The following is a 20,752-nucleotide window of genomic DNA, read 5'->3' on the forward strand; positions in this document are numbered from 1 at the left end:
TCTTAATTGGGTCTTGTTATTTATCACCATACCCGGACCCTATAGGGTTTGATCTGGGTCGGATCTGGGTAACCAGACCCATTGACACCCCTAACTGTGATCTGATATCAGGTTTGTTTAGTAGGATTCGGTAAAGAAAACTGAATCCAATTAATAATCAGGTTCAGATTTGATACAGGATTTTATAACCTAATCCAATCCCAACTTGATTACAGGTAACCAGTTGGATTCGGCGTTGCCCTTTCTCCATCCAATTCCAAATCTGAGCAGTCAATATCTGACAAATTAGATTCGGTAAAGGTTGCTCCTACCCGAATTCGGTTAGTATATGGAGTCGGGTATGGTTTGTGAAATTTCATACCAGACCCGAGTCCGACCTGAGTTGAGTTCTGTTTTAGATCCTTAATTTTTTAATATAAAAAGTAAAAAAAAAAATACTATTTTACCGGCTCTGGTTCAAGCAATCCTTATATGATTCAAGTATGGTGTTTCTTATAACCAGATCCGACCCCTTGACACCCTTAGATATATAGAAACAAACAAACAAACAAACAATCAAGATTGGATGTCCAAAATCCAGCTTTTGGGGTAATATGGGTGACATCTCCACTAGAAAATCTCACCAACAAAAGGGAAAAGGTTGTCAACAACTTGAGCATAAATAGTGATCATCCCCAATAGAATTTAAAAAAAAAGGCTTCAGATTCAACTACTAAACAAAGTTTTTGACTTCCAAAAGCGGAAGTAAATAAAATAAACAAAACCAACTGTCGCAAATTGCAATTAAACAAAAGGGGTCATCCCAGAGGTTTCATCCTTAAAAAAAGTTTCTGCTTTTACTGTCAAGGTTTTATTATAGGTAGGCGTTAAAAGAATAGTTTAGTGGGTTCTCATTGTCACCATACAAGACAACAAGCACCTACTTTGGAGATGCAATTAGATACTTCTGCAAATAAGAAACTCTTTTTTATTTATTTTGTGAAAGTAGTAAATCTAACTGGAATATGTAAAATCAACTTATGATCCCACCATGGCTATAAATTAAATGAGAAGCATCCCAAAGTATGGATATGAGCTTGGTTGGTCAAGAAATATTCTTTGTTTCTTGCCCACAAAGTAAAACACCTTTTGAAGACTGATTGATATTTTTACAACCTCATCAATCATTGCTCTTTGTGAATATCTAATTTGAGAATGGATGTTGGACGTGCATTGGCATCGAGGGAATGAAGGGCCTCGTTAGCCAATAAGGCTCAGTCCTGTAAACTTCATTTTCCAAAGAAAAATCACATTGCAATGGCGAGATTAGAAGTGGGAGCACAACCTTCAATCGATTAGTCAAGAGCTTAGCTAGAAGGTTGTAAGGGGTTCCTAGCAAAGAAATCGGCCTGGACCGGGTGATACCTTCGGGATTCTTGTTTTTTGGGGGATGAGGATGAAATCTGATCAGTTCAGCTCTTTGAGAAGGTTCGAGTTGCAGGATAATTCAGAGACAAAGTTTCTTTGGAAGGAAGCCGGACTCTTCAAATCATTAGTTGCTTGGACTTCAATCACCATTAGGGGGTGTCAACGGGCTTGGTTTACCTGGACCGGACCCGAACTAAACTCTATAGGTTTCAGGTATGGTGATAAATAACAAGGCCTGATTAAGACCCAGTTTTGAACCCGAGATCCGATTAATACATGGACCTGGGTATAGTTTATGAAACTTTATACCAGACCCAGACCCGACCCGAGTTTCAATTAAGACCTGCAATTTTTCAATGTAAAAATAATAAAAAAAAATATGGTTTTACTGGGTTTGGTTCTTGTATCGAGTCCGAGTATGGTTTTTCTTATATTGAACCCGATTAAACCTTGGTCCAGACCTGATATCATACCCAAAAATTTAATCCAAGTTTAGTTTTACCTAGATCTGAACCAAACCCTACCAGTTGACACCCCTAATCACTACCTTATTGAACGGGGCGGATTAGGCATATGTCGAACAGGGATCCAGAGAGCTGCTAAGTGTCAATGCCTATTTGACACTGAGGCCTACAATAAGTAGCTCTGAGCCCCCCATGCAATGCTGTCATGTGATTGACTAATGTCACTTAGCCGCTCCTTTGATCTCAACTCGGCAAACGTCACCCCTCTCACCTGAACAAAGTGCTGCTATGCAAATGGCTGTGAAATGAACGGGCCCTCGGTTTGTCTGGCTGGAGCAGTTGGTGCACGTCACCTTGTGTTGGGACGTTGCAGGTTCGAACCCCAAGGGCGGCACTTTTCACCACCTTCTCCTGTTATGCGGCCTCTGTTATTGAAGATGGGGTCTCTCCCTTCCCGAAGGGGAGGCTATTTGGAGTTTCGGTCCCTCACCGCAAGCCAGGTTTTTGCATGGAACCTCACTACTGGTAGAGTCAACACCCTTGATCGATTGCAAAAGCTTGGGTTGCATTTAGCCAATCGTTCCCTATATATGTACGAGACCTATTCTGGTTCTGCCGTCCATTAATTTTCAAGTGATTTTCAAAGCTGTGGTACTTCAACATTTCATGCTTCACACAACTAGTGCTTGTTGCTTACACTGCCAACCTCCCTTGCAAATGGAAGGGTATTTGGAAATGGTGGCCTTTTTCAACTTGGTGGTGAATTTGGGAGGAGTGCAATAGCAGGATCTTCAGGGATCGTCAGTCCTCAACCCAGTAAATTATTCGTGTGATTTCATAGGATCTTCAGGGATCGGCTCGCAGCCGCTAGGTCCTTATGCACCTCCTATTACTGTTTTTTCTCAAACAACGATGACTCCTTGTCATCTTTGTTCTTTCTGTTTTGCCGCTCATTAATGAAATTTCATTCTCTTCAAAAAAAAATACCTCTTCGATATCAAAGCACATATTTACTTAAAGGGTGAAGATTTTTAAAAGTGAAATGCCATGTAATTACTATTTAACCAATGAGATGACACTTTTCAATAAATCAAATAATTCCCATTTGAATGGCTCATGGAGATTAGCTTGAGTTGGGCTGGAAAAAATGTCACAGTAAACTGAAGAAAAGGAAATTCCTTTGAGAGAGAGGGGAAATGATAAGGAAAATCCTTTGAGAGAGGGGGGAAATGATAAGGAAAATCCTTTGAGAGAGGGGAAATGATAAGGAAAATCCTTTGAGAGAGGGGAAATGATAAGCAAACATGTTGAGAAAACGTCTCTGTGGCTAGTGGGTTATTTTTCTGACTCCTGAGTCACACTCATGACCTGCGACCAAGCATGAAAAGGTCTATTTAGTCTGTCATGGTGACTGTGGCTTTGGCATGACCCCTGATTGTCAGTTAGCATAGTGTGTATTTGGGATCTTGTTTCATTTTTTTAAGGCGTATGAAATATCAGTTATAACTAAGGAGGCCTATTTCTTTGAGCCATTTCACTTGTAGGTTACTTGAAACATAAAACATCAAATTTTAAGTTATTGTTTATGTTGGACTTTGAATTATTTTTATTTATTGACATATTAACTGCAATGTTAATTCCTCAGTCAGATTATCTGCGGAAATATTATGGAATCAAAATCCACCAATATGCATCCATTGGCATCAAACTCTCCTACTGGAAGCCAGAACCTACAAGATTCAGGTACCTGCTTGCCAAAGTAAAAATTTCTTTCAATCACATACTGTTCTTCAGAAGCTAAAAATTGCTTTTAGCTTGAGCATTTAGTATTTAAATGTATATATTAGATCACTTTTATCTTCTTCTTTTTTTGTTCAAAAAGGGCTCAACAGTATACGACGTGGGACCAAGGAGAACCTTTTCTCGTTCCCTTTCTTAATCAGTGTCAAGCACAGCAGAGCTCTTCAAATTTGCCTCCTGCATCATCTTCCATTGTGTGAATAACTCAGTCTATCTCATCCACTGTTGCGAGCTAGAGCTCTACATTCAAGGGTATGTCTGGGATTTGACTCAATTCTGCATCATCTTAACAGAATAGATCTAATGAATAACATTTTCTGGACATGTGATCAACAGGGGTGATGTAGATTATGGGGCAGCTAAGGTGATACTGCAACCTGCATCACCTGCTACTGGTGTCATTGCAGGTAGAGTTGAGGATTGTGTTGGAAACGGCGGGTGTCAAGAATGCACTTGGAAAGCAACTGGACAGCATGAATCCACTCAACAATGACAGGGCAACTGTTGCTGCTATCTCAAAGATGAGGCATTTTCCAGATGTTGCTCGTGAACGTGTGATCCCAGTGGAGGAGCTCTGGAAGTGGACAATACCCACTTTTTGGAGATCATTCCTGCAATTCTCTTGTGCTTTATCCGATTTAGTTCTTCGTTCAATTTTGCCTCCCCGTCTTAACAGAATATTGGATTCTTTCACTTAATTGTAAATATCAATTGGCTTTTTTGCATAGCTTGAAGTCATGGTGGGACCCAATCAGGATCCATATCAGACCAGTCCAGAGTTACGGGAAGCTTCTTAGGTGCATGGGAAGCGTGCTTCTCAGAAAATCGTTTTAGAAGTGCGATACTCCTTGCTTTTGAAACTTTATGAGAATCTGGATTCCCCCTATGCTTCTTCTATGCTTCCCACATACATTGTTAATTCTTTTCGTATGCTTTTCTCACATTTATTTTCATGTTTTTCATGTGCTTTCTCTCTACGCATTCTCACTTTTCATGTGCTTTCTTTATAAAAAATTATTTTTTATTGAAAAATCATGAAATATAAGAATAATTAATTTTATTTTAGTTTTTATTTACTTCTTGTTCTATTTCTATTCAGTTCTTATATTGCTTTCTTTTTTACTCATGTTTCGCTTTGAAATTGATACTTCACTTCTTGCTTCTTATAAATTTTAAAATGCCTCGCTTCCACTTCCTGTATCGTTTTCTGCTTCTGCTTCCTAGTCTAAGTAACCTTGGTATCAACATACCAATCTAGCAAGAGATCCCGATATTCCATTATACTCTTTACAAACTGAACCAATAATGACTGAAAACATTATAGGTGAACCACCAGATTATCCAAAGCCTCATGCCAAGAACCCCTACCTTCCATTCTGTTATTCACCCTCTGAACTTGGTCTTTACGTGATGACTCAATCATGAGGCAAGGTCACCTGAAATCAAATTAACAATCCTGTCCCAGACAAGCCAATCACGATCCTCCGTTGTAGCATAGTTCAGGTACCATCCACCGACCTAGGGAGTAGAGAATAGTATAACCCACCAGCCATCTATTTCTGAAATTACTACAAAAAAATTATTGATTTTTAACCAGTTTTGTGGAGTAGAAAGGCAAGCACCAGCATTTCGCCAATTCCACACTATTGGATGGTCCAATTTACCACAGATACACAGTACATGTTCATGCACCGCAAGAAAACATGCTCGCTGGACCTGCTGGAGGGTGAATTCTTTATTTTCAAAGATGATCGAATTCCGCAGGTTCAATAATTTTCAAATGATTATTTGAAAGGCTACAACCCATGAACGTTGCAAGGCTTTATGTTGCAAATGATGCCTTCCACAAGTAAGTAGCCCATCGATGGATTTGGGAGGAGTTGTGGACTTCCACTTTTGTTTGGAAGCATAAACAACTTCAAAAGTTCAGGTTTTTTTCAACTACGCTTGATTCTTCACCATGTTTGGGAACCCATAACAAGGTATTTGAGTAGCAAAGAATGTAGAGAAAAGTTATATTTACTTGCATCATTGATATTTAATTTTTTAGCAAACAATTTATATTTAAATTAAACATAAATATTAATTAAACTCAATACAATCTCAAATATTCTAAAATAAGTCAAAAAGTATGAACATAAAAAATAAAAGTTCATTTCAATGAAGTATAATTACTTTATTCAAAAAGTCTATCATTAAAAAAACATCTAATTTAGTCATCATTTAGTCGCATCTCTCCAAGTATCCATTTAGGCTTCATATATGCATACAAAGATAGGAATATATTTGCCAAGTGCTTATTCTCAATAAATTTTTTTATAGCATCATAAAACAATACCTTCTCAAGATTTAAGACATATTTTCTTTGTCGCATTTGTTTTGCAAAGTAAATTTAATATAGTTGGTCATTGTCTCTCACAAACTTTAAATTGCTTCAGATAATGGAGTTAACGCATCTTTTAGTTTTTTTCCTATCTTACTTTTTTTATTTCTTACCATTTTACTTTGAAAAATTGGTTGAGAAGATCTAGTGGAACGAAAACTATCCAAAGTAGGCATGGATTGTTGTGGATGCTCTTGATAATCATGGTCCTCAAAACCTTTAGGCATTTTTGGAATGTAACAATCATCATTAGAATTTTCCATGGATGAATATTTTAAATTAGTAAAACCATCACCAAAAGGATACAACACCTTGACCATTTGCTTGGTCATTTCTTATAATGATGCAAAGTTGTGTATAGTTTGCAATACTCTTGTAACAAAGATATTTCGCTTCAGATTTCGTTTATGCATGCAACAAATATGAATCAAATCACACAATTAAATTGAAAAACTCAATAAAGTAATTGCAATATATTTTTATATAACCATCCCATACTTGAGATGGTGTAGTAACATGGTTAGTTGCATGGTCAAAGCCAAATCCACTAATATTTATTAGTTCCTTAATATGATTATATGTTTGTCTCCATGTTTGCAATCTAGAATCCACATTGTCAATTGTAACTACAATCCCTAATCGCCTTCGAATCTCGGCGACCATTTGATTTTTTGTTGACTTTTTAAAACCTTTATCGGTTTTTTACCTCGTTGAACCGCTTCAATGATAAGTTATCTGCATGTTTATGATCTTCCCAATGAAATCGAGATTTTAGATCTTTCGCATTGTCATGAATATTAAAACTACCTTCTACCTCTTTCATATCTCTGAATGCATGATTATCCATATTTTCTATACAAAATAAACATCAAATATACACAATACAATGTTTAACAATATTGCAATCATATGATAGAAAATGCATTTATCAAAGAAAAATATTAAATAAATATCAGAACACATATCATTATTAATGCTAATTACATCATAATATAGAAGATTATATCAAATTATATAACTTGACAACTTTTAAAATTCATCTTTTTCAACTATTAAAATGTATATCATCCCATATCTTTTGTGCAAGTTCATCACTAAAATTATTTCATCCATCTCTTTCATGTTGTGATCGTGATAAAGCCCATATTTTCTACATCTGGACCATTTTTATGTACTTCATCATTGTTTATGTCTTTAGCAACACTAGCATTTTGATCATCAAACATGTAACCTCACATAACAAGCTAACACAATTTTAATTTGTGTCTTAATAGAGTACTGAGGAGTTGTTTTTAGAATACTCAAACGTCACTTAAAAACACCAAACACAAGCTCAACAATGTTGACGATGGTTGAATATTTCATCCATTTCAATTGTTGGGCCACTAATTCTAAATTCTCCTGAATGATAGTGTGCATCACGAAAATGGGTTAAAAATTCTGGAACATTGGCAAAACCACCATCTACTATATAGTATTTTCATGCATTAATAAGTTTTAAATATGATGTAAATGGAAATTATATTATATCTTAAAGTTATTGCAATGAATTTTATACTTATCACGCTGAACTATAAGTTTTTGTTCTCAACGAAGAGCATCTCCTAAATCCCTACCATCATAAGCAGAACCTTCCCAGCCAGCTAACATGTATTGAAATTTTATGTTAAAATAAATGACCCCAAGAACATTTTGTGTTATATTATGATTTCGGCCACACCATCTTGGTTGATCACAATGTGGAATGAATGTCAGAATATGTGTTCTATCAATTGCTCCATTGCAATCCTATTTGCATTATATAAATAATCAATTTAATGATATAATATATAATTTTATTTAAAAAAATTAGATAAAAATATACATAATAATAAAATTTACCTTGAAGGATAAATTTTTGGATTAGACAGAATTTATGGTGGTATTTCTGAAGAAGCTTGTCTTACAAAATTAGGATATAATTATAGTATTATGTTTAAAACTCTATGAAAATAATGACTAATTGTTTCCTCAAATTTGAAAAAAAATCCTCTTGTAACATGATTCCAAAACATTATGACTGAGAGTATGTGAGAATATTACTATTTTCTTTTTCAACATTATATACCTTGAATCAGATAATAATCACCTCTCACGCAATAAATAACATAAGCGACAAAAGGCATTCGTGGTTATTCTGAGTTGGTTAATATAGGTCACTACCTAAATACACACATAAAGAAATAATTAATTAAAAAATACTAGTTATACACATAAAAAGTAGTTAATTAAAAAACACTGGATATGCACATACAAAAGCAATTTATTAAACATCACTGGATATACATACATACTGTTATTCATGGTATTGCCTGTTGTGGCCAGCCTCACCTAGGGGTGGCAAAATCTGACACGGCCCGCCAACCTGCCTCTTAGGCGGGTTCGGGTTGGGCTTAAGCCAACCCGTTTAATAAACGGGTCGACCCGCATAACCCGTTTATTAAACAGGTCGGGTTCGGGTTGGGGGTATGCCAACCCGCCAACCCGGCTGACCCGTTTAATAAACGGGTTAGGCGGGTGGGTCAACCCGCCAACCCGTCAACCTGTCTGCCAACCCGTCCCGTCAACCCGCCAACCCGACCCGTGAACCCGTCGACCCGCCAACCTGACTCGAGAACCTGAGAACCTATTTACCCGACCCAACCCATTTATTAAATGGGTTGGCGGGTCGTGTCGGGTTACGCGTTTATTAAATGGGTCGGGTTCGTGTTTGCCACAGATGACCCGTTTAATAAACGGGTCGGGTTCGGGTTGAGGTATGCTGACCCGCCAACCCGTCGGGTCGACCCGCCAACCCGACACGATTGCCACCCCTAGCCTCACCACATACACTGCACTTGTATGACATAGCATCCTTGTGTTATGTTCTCCATCTATTAACCTTAGGTTGCCCAGTATTGCGAACCACTTTTGGTGGATAAACAGTTATAAGAGGAGGTGGAGAAATGTGTGAGACATTATCTATCATCAAGAAAAATGAATATTGATTATATGCAGTGCAATATGATTAAACTTTGAACTACTTATCGCAGTAATCCTCTGGTAGGTTTCCCTCATACAAAATGCATGTGATTACATGTTCACAAAGAATCCCACTAACATGTCACTCTTCACAAAAGCCTCTTAAGATCAACATTGTAACCGTGAGATCAGTCGCATGCTTTATATAATTGTCGGAGGCAATGCACTACTTGTACATATATTTGTTGTATATTTTTCTTCAGTTTCTCTAGTTTTTCTTTAATCTTCGACACCATTACATATGTCATATGTTGTCGTGAGACAAAGCTTTTCAATAAGTAAAATTAGAGGTTTGTCATGTATGACAAGAATTCATAAATTGAAGCTCTCAACTATATTAGATGTTAAGCAATCATATCTTTTCGCTTGAAAGTGACACTTAGCCCAATGTTTCAGATCTACATCAGTGGCAATATAACCAATGTTTGTTTCAACTAGATAAGAAGTTGTTTTCATTGTATTTAGCATTTGACCTTTACATTGTGTGGATAGCTTGAACACATATAGATAATAGGTCGGATAACTTCATTTTGGATAATCCTATTAGATTTGCCCCACTATATGAGTATTTTAACATATTTATTATAGATTTTAGCCTCGAATATGGATTTTAGATTGGATCTAAATACCAAAAATGTTTAAAATTTAGGTAATTTGAGAAAAATAAGAATTGATATATATATATATATATATATATATATATATATATATATATATGTTTTAATCAATGTCATATTGGATCTAATTATGAAAGTTTATTAAAAAATTATTGATTTAGCTCCAAATATGGATCTCAAACTAGATCCAAGTAACAAAAACTGTTTAAATCTATGATAATTTGAGAAAAAAATAAGAATTCATATTTTTTATATATAAATACAAAAACCATAAATAAATTCAAAAACTCTAAAAATGTAAGAAAATAAATAATAAATAAACCAAAAAACCCAAAACTACAATAAAAATAAATCATAAAATGAAGGAAACCATAAATAAATCAAAAAATTAAATGTAAAAATCCCTAATTCAAACCCTAATAAGAGAAAATCAGCCCTAATCAAATTAACTATAAGAAGCACTAATTAAAGAATTTTGATTCAAAGCCCTAATAAAAAAATCATAACAAAACACAGAAAATCCTTAATCAAATTAAATATCAAAAGCTTTAATTAAAGATATTTGATTCAAATCCCTAATAAAAGAAAATCAAAGAAAACCCCTAATCAAATTAAATATGAAAAGCTCTAATAAAAAATTGATTAAAGCCCTAATTCAAACCCTAATCAAAGAAAACCAGCCCTAATCAAAGAAAAGAAAATCTCTGATCAAATTAACTATAAAAATCCCTAATTTTGATTCAAACCCCTAATATAAAAAATCAAAGATAAAAATCATAATCAAAACAGAGAGAGATCAAACATGTAGAACACATCTTTACAGTCAAATTTAAGAATAACACAAAAAAACACCTTCAAAATTCCGATAGGCAGCTACCACCTACTATATATATAATTCTCTCGATGACAATGCTAGTCTTTATTTATTTGTTAATTTACCTATATATATTTTCTCCACATGGTTTGTTGAGTAGAAATCAGCTTTTGGATTGTCTAATTACGATACATAAGTAGGTTTCTGAAGGGTTTTAAAAATCAATAACCTACAATATTTTTTTGAAAGGAAGAAAAAGGATCTTATTTTAGCACTCCAAAAAAATGATGCATATGATCATTATGATCTTTAGGATCTAATTTGCAAAACACTCCTTAGAACATAAAAAACACTAGCACCACCTGCTCGTGTTTTTTTTTCCAATGATGAGAAACCCTTGTTAAGAACCAGATCACTTAATGGGCCCACCCCTACAAGGTAGGGGTGGGCATCGTGCCTGCCCTACCTGGTCTAGGCCCATTTGGAGCTTGGTTCATTGAGTTTTGAGAATGACGGCCCAAAAACAGTCCGGGCTATTTGTTAATGGGTCGTGCTTCAGCCCGGTTACTAATAGGCTCGGGTTTGAAAGGTAATGAGCCAGCCCATTGGCCTAATGGGTCAATGTTTAGTGGATCAGTGTGACCCCCCCCCCCCCCCCCCACACACACACACACACCTGTTTTAAGTTTTTTAGAAAATTAAAGTTAACAAATTAATTTCAAAAACAATGAATTAATAAAAAATCATAAATTCCACAATTATGTATCAGTTTCAATATAATTAATGCAGTTATTAGCTTTAGTTTCCATATTAGTAAAGAAATTATTTAACTAACTCAGGTCCATCGGGTCAGCCCAGTAGCCTGTGGGTTGAACCGGGCTTGGCCTATTTATATAACAGGCTGGGCTTTAGGCCGACAGCTAACAGGTTAGGGGCCTAAAACCTTAACCCAAACCCCACTGCTTTAAAATGGAAAGTGAATGTTCCAGCGTGAATCTCAGCAATCACTTGTTATGATTCCACATATTGATCATTTTGAACCAAAAGAAAACTTTTTGATGGAATATTCACACTATAATATCATGACTCTCAATAGTCACATATAGGTCTACATAGCAGAGAAAAGCAGGATGTCTATGATGTGTGCGTGTGGGATGAACCAAATTCTCATTGAATTTGATTTTTCCATTAGAAGGAGCTCGTACATGTTCTGCAATACCGCCTGTGAATACTCTACCGGTATGAAAAGTTCTTAATGTTAGTTGAGTCCCTGGTTCTCCAATGGATTGACCTGCAATAATACCTACTGCGTCTCCCAATTCAACCAGGTCACCATGAGTGGGACTTCGACCATAACATAATCGACAGATCCAAGATGCACTTCGGCAAGTAAAGACGAGTTTGGCTTCACCGGTCAGACTGTCCAACCCATTGCCCATCCCTGCTGCAGGGTACACCCTGGTTGGGGGGTTACTGACACTCAAGCCCCCACCAGTTATAGGCACCCACAATCCTGTGGGAACCCAAGGGTCAGCACCTCTCCCAAAATATGTGGCCACTGGCTGGCCAGGGAGGGTGTAACTGCACCCCCATGTTAAGAGTTATATATTGATTAGTGTTTCAAATTGATTTTGAGATAGAAAATAATACTCTTCAAAATGACTTTGCAATTTCTTTATTAGATATTTTTGTCATTGGATAAAATTACATGATTTAGTGTAAGAACCTAATGACCAACTTACCTTTCTTAAATTTCTCCTCCTCAAATCTAATGTATCACATATGGATGTACAAAAAACATCAAAGAATTGAAAAAAAAATGCAGTTTTTAGTGAGAGGTTTCTTACCCACGAAGGTAGCAAACATTAGCCCTGTTTTCTTTATCACTTTAATTTTACCCTACTTGACCCGAACCCAAATACATGTTATCCCAGCGGGTTTGGGCACACCCTGATGGGTAGGATATAACCAACCTGTTGGCCAGCCTTATGGTGAAAAGATCAGGTGCAATATGAATGCACAAATATTTGTGCATTAAGCACATAAACCTGTCAGGTGTGGGACCCAAGACCTCATGGAGGGCGATGAAGTGTTTAATGCAGAAAATTTTGTGCAATCATATTGCACCCTATCCCGACTCAGACTTATGGTCGGGAGTGCAAACGGGGGGGCTCTGCGTGGTTGGTAGGAGCTGTCAGTACACGTCTCCTTTTAGTGGGGGGTTGCAGGTTCAAACCCCAGTGGTACGTTGAATAATAACTGGTGGAGTCTGCCTAACCCTAACCCCATCTTGCCTTTGAAAAAAAACATGTAGGAGTCTGTTTTAGTAGTTGAAAAACAGGGATTCAGTTGCATACCCGCAGTTTGTGGCCTCTCTGTAGCCCACGAATTCAGCTATTTCCTAGCGTTCATCCCCTCTTTTTTGTTATAGAGCCTTTAACTACCAATTTTCATTCTTATTCCAAGAAAGGCTACCGTTTTCATCCTCAAGACCTTTCTTTTCATTTTCTTGACAGGACAATTTTACCTTTTCTCTACATTTCTTGTTCTTGGGCACCTTCACATTTTCGCATTATTTCTTATTTAATTCTAGATATGAGCAGTTTGGTGTGATCTCAATATTGAATAACAAAAGCACAGAGAGAAGATTTTGGAGATCATAAGAACCGAAGGGAGAATTGCAGGAGGGTTCGGATTCTTTAGGGGACATGGGTTGGTCACCAAAATGTGCAACCAATGCATACTTCGACACCCTTAAACTGGTCAGAATTTTTTTCGATAAGTTTTTGTTGTAGCTGCTCATTTTTAAATGTTATTTGTCAAAACCACATCTCCAATATTAATCTTTGTTTGATGTTGATCATTGATCTTGAGGTGTTCTGTTTCTGACCTTTTTATAAATAAAACTTTCATGGTCATTAGGGATCAAAGGCAATCTTAAAAGACATTTTCTTCTTAGATGCATGCATAAAATCATTTTCAACAAACTTTCAGCCATTATATACTGTGATTGTCAAAGGGTACAAGCTCTCATTATTCCCTAGGGCAGAAAATAATACACTAGGCACGGTTTGGCGATGTTAGAAATTAATAAATCCATTTGCAGTGCACTCATCAAAGATTTGAGGTAAGAGAGGGACTGTCCAATAAAAAAATGTCTATAATCTATAACAAGTGATGGCTTTCCTTCTCTAACTATTGAGTGTACTATCGAGCTTTGCATATCTGATTTCTATATTTAGTTAATAATACATGGTTTGGGTATGATTTGTTTATTATGTTTAGTTATGTTGTTTCATAACATCAAAACCAACCAGCCATGACGCACCAAACTTTTACCATTCAAAAACTATGTTTTTGTGCTGTAACAACTCGACCCAAGGCATGTTTCTGCTAAAAATAATGTAAAAAACATATGATAAACACATCTGAATAACCCCGTTAAAATCTGTCAGATCTGGGACTTCCAATTGATTGGACAATCCTCTCTCTCTCTCTCTCTCTCTCTCTCTCTCTCTCTCTCTCTCTCTCTCTCTCTCTCTCTCTCTCCAAGTGTATATGTGGGTTTGAATTTCATAATGTGGAATCGAGATACCAAATGATATTCCCCGTTAGTTTCTACTGATCTACCATTGAAAGCTAAAGCTCCAGTATATGTTTGACATCGCTTATTAAAAAATTCTATGTAAAATGGTTGAAACCTATTTTGAGGAGTTCCATTATTATCTTAATAAAATATTGGGAAGCTTAATTTAACAGTGAGATCATATGTAGCAGAATGGTAAATAAATGACGGAAATATGATCAGATACATCTTGAGTGTTAGATCAAGCTTCAAGATGATGAGAACCGATATGCCAAGCTTGGCTATCGAGTATAACCAGAGAATGAGTCACGTTGTGGGCAGGGTAGGCACCTGCCCACCCTGACCTACAAAAATCCCCCAAGGGGTTATGGGTCAGGGCAGGGGCAGTGCCCACCCTGACCTGCAGAGTATGTGGGCAGTGCCCACCATGACCCCAGGTCAGGGTGGGCACTCATACCCAACACCCTCACCCAAAGGGAGCCATGACCATTGGGCTCCCCATACCCTAACGGTGCTGAGAAAGCAGCCCCTGAAGGACGTATCGTCCTCGGTCAGTGCATAGATATTTCATTTTTATGTCATGTCGTTTTCTCGACGGTTGACAACATAAAAATATATCATTGTGAGACCATTTCAGATCATCTTGGAAACTCTTACGACCTTCATCTCTTCTCTCACTTGTTTAATTTGGAACAAAAGTTTTTTCTTATCGGGCAGATATGGCTCCCGCCTTAGTGTGTGACGGGGGGTGGGTTGAGAACATGACTTTTTGAGGCTTCTCAAGCGGTGCAAATAGACATTGTGCACGGAATCAATGAAGAGGAATCCTTAGAGGAAAAGGTGGATGATGACCGATTGCTTTCTCAAGTGATGGGCTTTGATGTCATGGCGGCAGCACAACTACTAGGTATTGAGTTATCTGAATCACAACTACATGAAATCTCGAAGGATCTTACGGTCCGTGCTACAGCTGTGGTCTCATCAATTAATCAGCCTTTTTCGGATGATGTGTCTTCAACGTCCTCTCGTTTGGGGTATACACGAAATGGAAGGGATGTTAGCACGACTATATCTCGCGTGCAAAGGAGAGATGTTGTCTCGCTGCGTCATTCACCCCGGACACGCAGACCTCAGATTTTTCTATATTGTGTCTAATAAAGATGACTTGTTGGAATATTCAGAGCCTTAACTGCCCGACAAAACGCTTATTCTTGACTAATTGGATTAGACAGAGAAATTTGGATGTGATTGCAATTTGTGAAACAAAAATGCAAGAGGTTTCTATTGCTTTGGTTTCATAGCTGTGGAGGGGTGTGAGTTTCTGTTTTAAAGCGGTTGTTAATCATGCTGGGGGTATTTTAATTTTGTGAAAGTCTTCATTGGGAGCGGCTCAGGTGGATCTGGGTTAGTTTTCGATTTTCATCGCTTTCCCTGTACAAGCTCTGAACCATATGGTCGTGCTTACTGCGGTGTATGGCCCAAATTGCGCTTCTAGGAGATTATTGATATGGGAGGATCTAAATCGAGTGCTCACTCTAGCTGGTGATTGTCATATTCTATTAAGAGATTTTAACTGTTTATTGTCCATTCAAGATTCAAACAATTTAGTGATGCCCAATCTGTTGATCAGAGGATTCCAAGATTTCGTTGCCGCTAATCAATTATACCCCATGCCATTGTCTGGAGAAAGGTCTACTTGGTCTAACTGACGGGCACGACCATGTTGTAGGGTGCTAGATAGAATCTTAATTTCATCTGGATTCCTTGAAATCATCCCAGATATAAATGGGTGGATTCTTCCCCCAACCGTGTCTGACCATGGTCAGGTGATCGTGCAATGGGGAGGAGGCTTTAGATCAGTTCAGCGATTTTCTTTCGAGCAGTGGTGGTTAACTGAACCAGAGTTTCATTCAGTGGTTGAGGGATCATGGAGTTCGAGGGTTCATGAAGACTGGGCTACTATCCGATATCAAAAGAAGCTTTTGCGCTTAGCTAAGGATATTAAACTTTGGTTGCAAAAGCGGTCTGTGAGTAAGTTTCATGTGATGGCTGAATGGGAGGCATAGATCTCATCATTGTTCACCCTATTATCTTCCATTGAAGGGTTGTCAGATGCGCAGTTGAAGGGGGTGCAAAGCAGACTTGCTAATCAGACGACGTTATTGAAATGTTGGAGGATAAAAGAGGAGTTGAAGTGGAAGCAGCATGCTCGGGTGAAATGGTTGGCGACAGGGGATGAAAATACTCATTTTTTTCATTCATTTGCTTCTGATCGGTTTAGACGAAGTATCTTTCAATCGATCACAATTGATGGGGTGTTGTGGGAAGGGCAGAATCTTGTGCCGACGGTCTCTAACTATTTTGAGAAGCTTTATTCTATTCCTTCAAATACAGGGGGTAATATTGGGCATGAATTATTTTCTTCTCTTCAACCGGATCAAGTCTTAACCTTGCAACGTAGGTTTTCAGAAGCAGAAATCATGAACGCAATTAAAGATTTATCGGGTTGGAAGGCACCGGGAGTAAATGGTTTCCCTGTAGATTTTTTCAAAGTTTTTTGGTGAGTAGTGAAGAGTGATTTGTATACAGTGTTTGATGAGTTTCATCGTAACTCTAGACTGTCTAGGCAGTGTCATGTTGGATTAATCTCCCTTATTCCAAAAGAAAGCGTCGCCACAGATATTATGCGCTTCCGTCCCATTTCCATAATGGGAGCCTTGTATCGTACAATCGCAAAGGTCTTAGCATCAAGACTAAAATTTGTGGCATCTAATCTATTTTCTGATTTTCAGTTTACTTTTATTCCTAATAGGAGAGTTCAACAAGCATATATCTTGGCTTCAGAGGTCATTCATTCCATGCACGCGAGTCATACTCCTTACTTCGTATTGAAGCTTGATTTTAATAAAGCATATGATTCTGTGTACTGGCCTTTTCTTTTGCAAGTGGTGAATCATATGGGATTCGGCAACCGTTTTTCCAGATGGGTGTCAGAGCTCCTTACCAATGCACATGCCATGGTGTCCATTAACAGGGTAAAGGGTGAGCAGTTTTCATTGCGGTGTGGCCTACGACATGGATGTTTGTTATCTCCGTTTTTGTTTAATACAATGGCAGAAGGACTTGCGGTGGTTCTTAGATGCACGTAGACAAGGGGCTTCGTACAGTCGTTGGATATCCAAGGTTTTTCTGAGCATATTATACAATATGCAGACGATATGCTAGTCTTTGGAAGGGCTTCACTACAGCAGATGCTTCACGTAAGGCTTATTCTCATATTTTTTGCAGCTTTGTCCAGGCTGAGGCTCAATGAAAATAAGTGTTCGGTCATGCTTCTGAATGGTTATCCGACCAGTCAAAATGCGGCGGAAAAATTTTTCAACTGAACTTTAGGGTTGTTGCCGATCAAGTACTTGGGGCTCCCCCTACAAGTCAAGCCAACCTCTAAAAAATCATGGGCACCGGTTGTTGATAAGGTGTGTCTTAAGCTCTAGTCTTGGCGTGCCAGATATTTGTCTCTTGCAGGCAGAATTACTTTGATCAGGCATGTTTTGTCAGCGATTCCAGAATTCTTCATGCCGATTTGTGTCATGCCAGTCAACGTTGAGCAACAGCTTAATCGCATCCTGTCAAGATTTTTGTGGCGTGGTGTAAATGGACCTTATAAGAGGCACTTGGTGGGATGGGACTCCATCGTTATGCCAAGGACTATGGCTGGCTTAGGAATTTTTGTAAAAGGAGTGTGGCATTGGCTATGAAGCAGTGTTGGTTGACTCATACTTCACAGGATGCATGTGCAAACTTCCTCCGGCTGAAATATGGTCTAATCGATTCACTTGTTGTTCGTCAATGGGCTCGTGGACCATACACATCGCATTTGAGGAAAATGTGGTTTAGGGCATTGCGTTTGTTTCATGACAGGGATTTGGACGTGGGGGTAGACAGATCTTGGCTTCAATGGGCAGTCTCAAATGCGGGAGTTTTCCAAGTCCACAAGGTCTACCATTCTCTTTTACCTCTAGGTCTGGGCTGGATCCCCAAAAATGCTTTATGAGCGAAGGGATCATCTCCGAAGACAAAGGTATTGGCTTGGTTGATTCTTCATGACCGGATACAAACCCATAACAATATCAAGAGGATGGGGTTTCAGTTTCCCAGTTGGTGTGTGCTTTGTTGACAGACTGAAGAAACCACACAACATCTTTTTTGGTCATGTGAAGTGTTTCGAGAATTGTTTTCTAAAACTTGGAGGGCTCCATTAGTTGTTGTGCGGGAGGGCTGCTTTGCGTTAGATCTTATTTTCGACCCTGCTATAATTAGACGTGAAAAGAAGTGAAGGACTATTTGGAGAGTTTGGTTATTTACAATGTGGTGGTTCATATGGATGGCTAGAAATGATGCTACTTTTTGGGATGTCCCGTTCAACCTTAACCGTTTGACTCATAGGGTCTTGGAATTGTGTATGCTATCTTATGCATATATCTCAAAGACCTGTCTCTGCCACCAACCGATCCTCATCTAGATGTTTATGGTCCTTGATGAGTTTTCTGTTTTGTGTTCGGGTTTTTTTCTGTTTTTTGAGTAAATGGTGTTTTCATGTTTTGTTGTTGTGTCTGTGATTGTGGGACTCAATGCTTTGTTAAGTTTCACTTTTAAGTAATGTTCATCGCTTTTCGTCTCTCTCTCTCTCTCTCTCTCTCTCTCTCTCTCTCTCTCTCTCTCTCTCTCTCTCTCTCTCTCTCTCTCTTGTTCGGCCCTCCTTGCGACCCCACAGTATGAGGTGGACCTCCAACGGCCTTTTCCTCTTTTACATGCACCTGTAGTGGTTGCCCGTTGGGTTTCTCTTCTTCCTCTTTTCCTCCTTTTTTTTTCAAATCATAAATGAGCGCACGATAGATTTTGATTTTACGGGTTATATATATATATATATATATATATATATATATATATATATATATATATATATATATATATATATATATGCAATTAGCATAATGCATGATATTTTTTACGATTTAGGTTATTGATTTAGTTTATTTTTTAAATAGCACAATGTTTAATTAGGGTTTAGGGTTTTTTGAGTTTTTTTAATTAACATTAGGCATGTAATGAATGTTTGATTTTCATTAGAATATTAAAGGATTTTTAATTAGCATTTAGGATTTAAGGTATTGATTTTGAGTTTTGTAAATAATGTGAATGTTAAATTAGGAATTAGGGTTTTTTTGTGTTCTTTTTCTTTTTAGTTATTATTAAGTAAGATTCTATTAATGAATGTTTGATTTTAGTTATCACTTATCAAACTCCTAAATCTTTTATTTTTTTATTTTGATTTTTCAAATGACATGAATATGTAATTAGGCATATTTTGTGTTTCTTTTCTCAATCAACATTAAACACGATTCCATAAATTCATGCTTGATTTTAGTTAGAATTTTAGGGGTTTTATTTTTTGATTATTATATGTATGAGTGATGTTTGTTAGGATTTAGGAATTTAATTTGTTTTTTTTTAATGACATGAATGTTGAGCTATGATTTTAGATTTTTTTGTGTTTTTTCTAGTTATTATTAGGCATGAATTCATGAATAATGAAAGTTGATTTTAGTTAGAATATTAAGGTTTTTTAATCAATTAGCATAAATGCATAATTAATGATGTTTGTAGGAATTAGGGTTTTGATTTGGTTTTACTTTTTTTTAGTTATCATAATGTATTGTTAGGGTTTAGGTTTTTTATTTAATTATTTTCTGAAATAGCATAGATGTTTAATTTGGGTTTTAGGGTTTTTGTGTGTTATTTTTTAATTAGCATTAGACATGAATAATGAATTATTGTTTTTTAGTTAGAATATTAAGGGTTTTATTTGTTTTTTTTAATTAGCATAAATATATAATTTTTTTAGGATTTTGGGTATTGATTTAGATTTTTTCAAATAACATGAATATATAATGAAGGTTTTAGGGTTTTTTGTTTGCTATTTTCTTTTTAATTATCATTATGCATGATTCCATTATTAAATGCTTGATTTTGGTTATCAAACCCTTAAATTTTTTATTTTTGTTAGGAATTATGTCTTTTATTTTGGGTTTTCAAATGACATAGATATTTAATTAAGGGTTTTGTTTTTTTTTTCAATTAGCATATCTATAATGTAATGTTTGTTAGGATTTAAGGTTTTTATTTGGTTTTTTTAGAATAACAAAAATGTTTAGTTTATGGTTTTAAGGTGTGTGTAATTACCATTAGGCATGAATACATGAATATTATGTGATTTTATTTTGGTTAGAATATTAAGGGTTTTTTATTAATTAATCATAAATACATAATTTATAATACTTGCAGGGATTAGTTTTTTTTAATGATGCAAATGTTTAGTTATGGCTTAAGGGTTTTTTTGTGCTTTTCTTTTGTCTAATTATCATTAGGCATGAATATATGAATATTGCAAGATGTGATTTTGGTTAGAATATTAGTGCTTTCTATCACTTAGCATAAATGCATAATTTATGTTGTTTGTAATAATTTGGGTTTTGATTTTTTTTTTAGAATGATATAAATGTTTAGGTTATAGTTTTAATATTTTTGTATTTTTTTTCTAATTACCATTGGACTAAATCC

Source organism: Nuphar pumila, chromosome 3 (assembly GCF_984573655.1).
Source record: "Nuphar pumila chromosome 3, dmNupPumi1.hap1.1, whole genome shotgun sequence".
Taxonomy (NCBI): domain Eukaryota; kingdom Viridiplantae; phylum Streptophyta; class Magnoliopsida; order Nymphaeales; family Nymphaeaceae; genus Nuphar; species Nuphar pumila.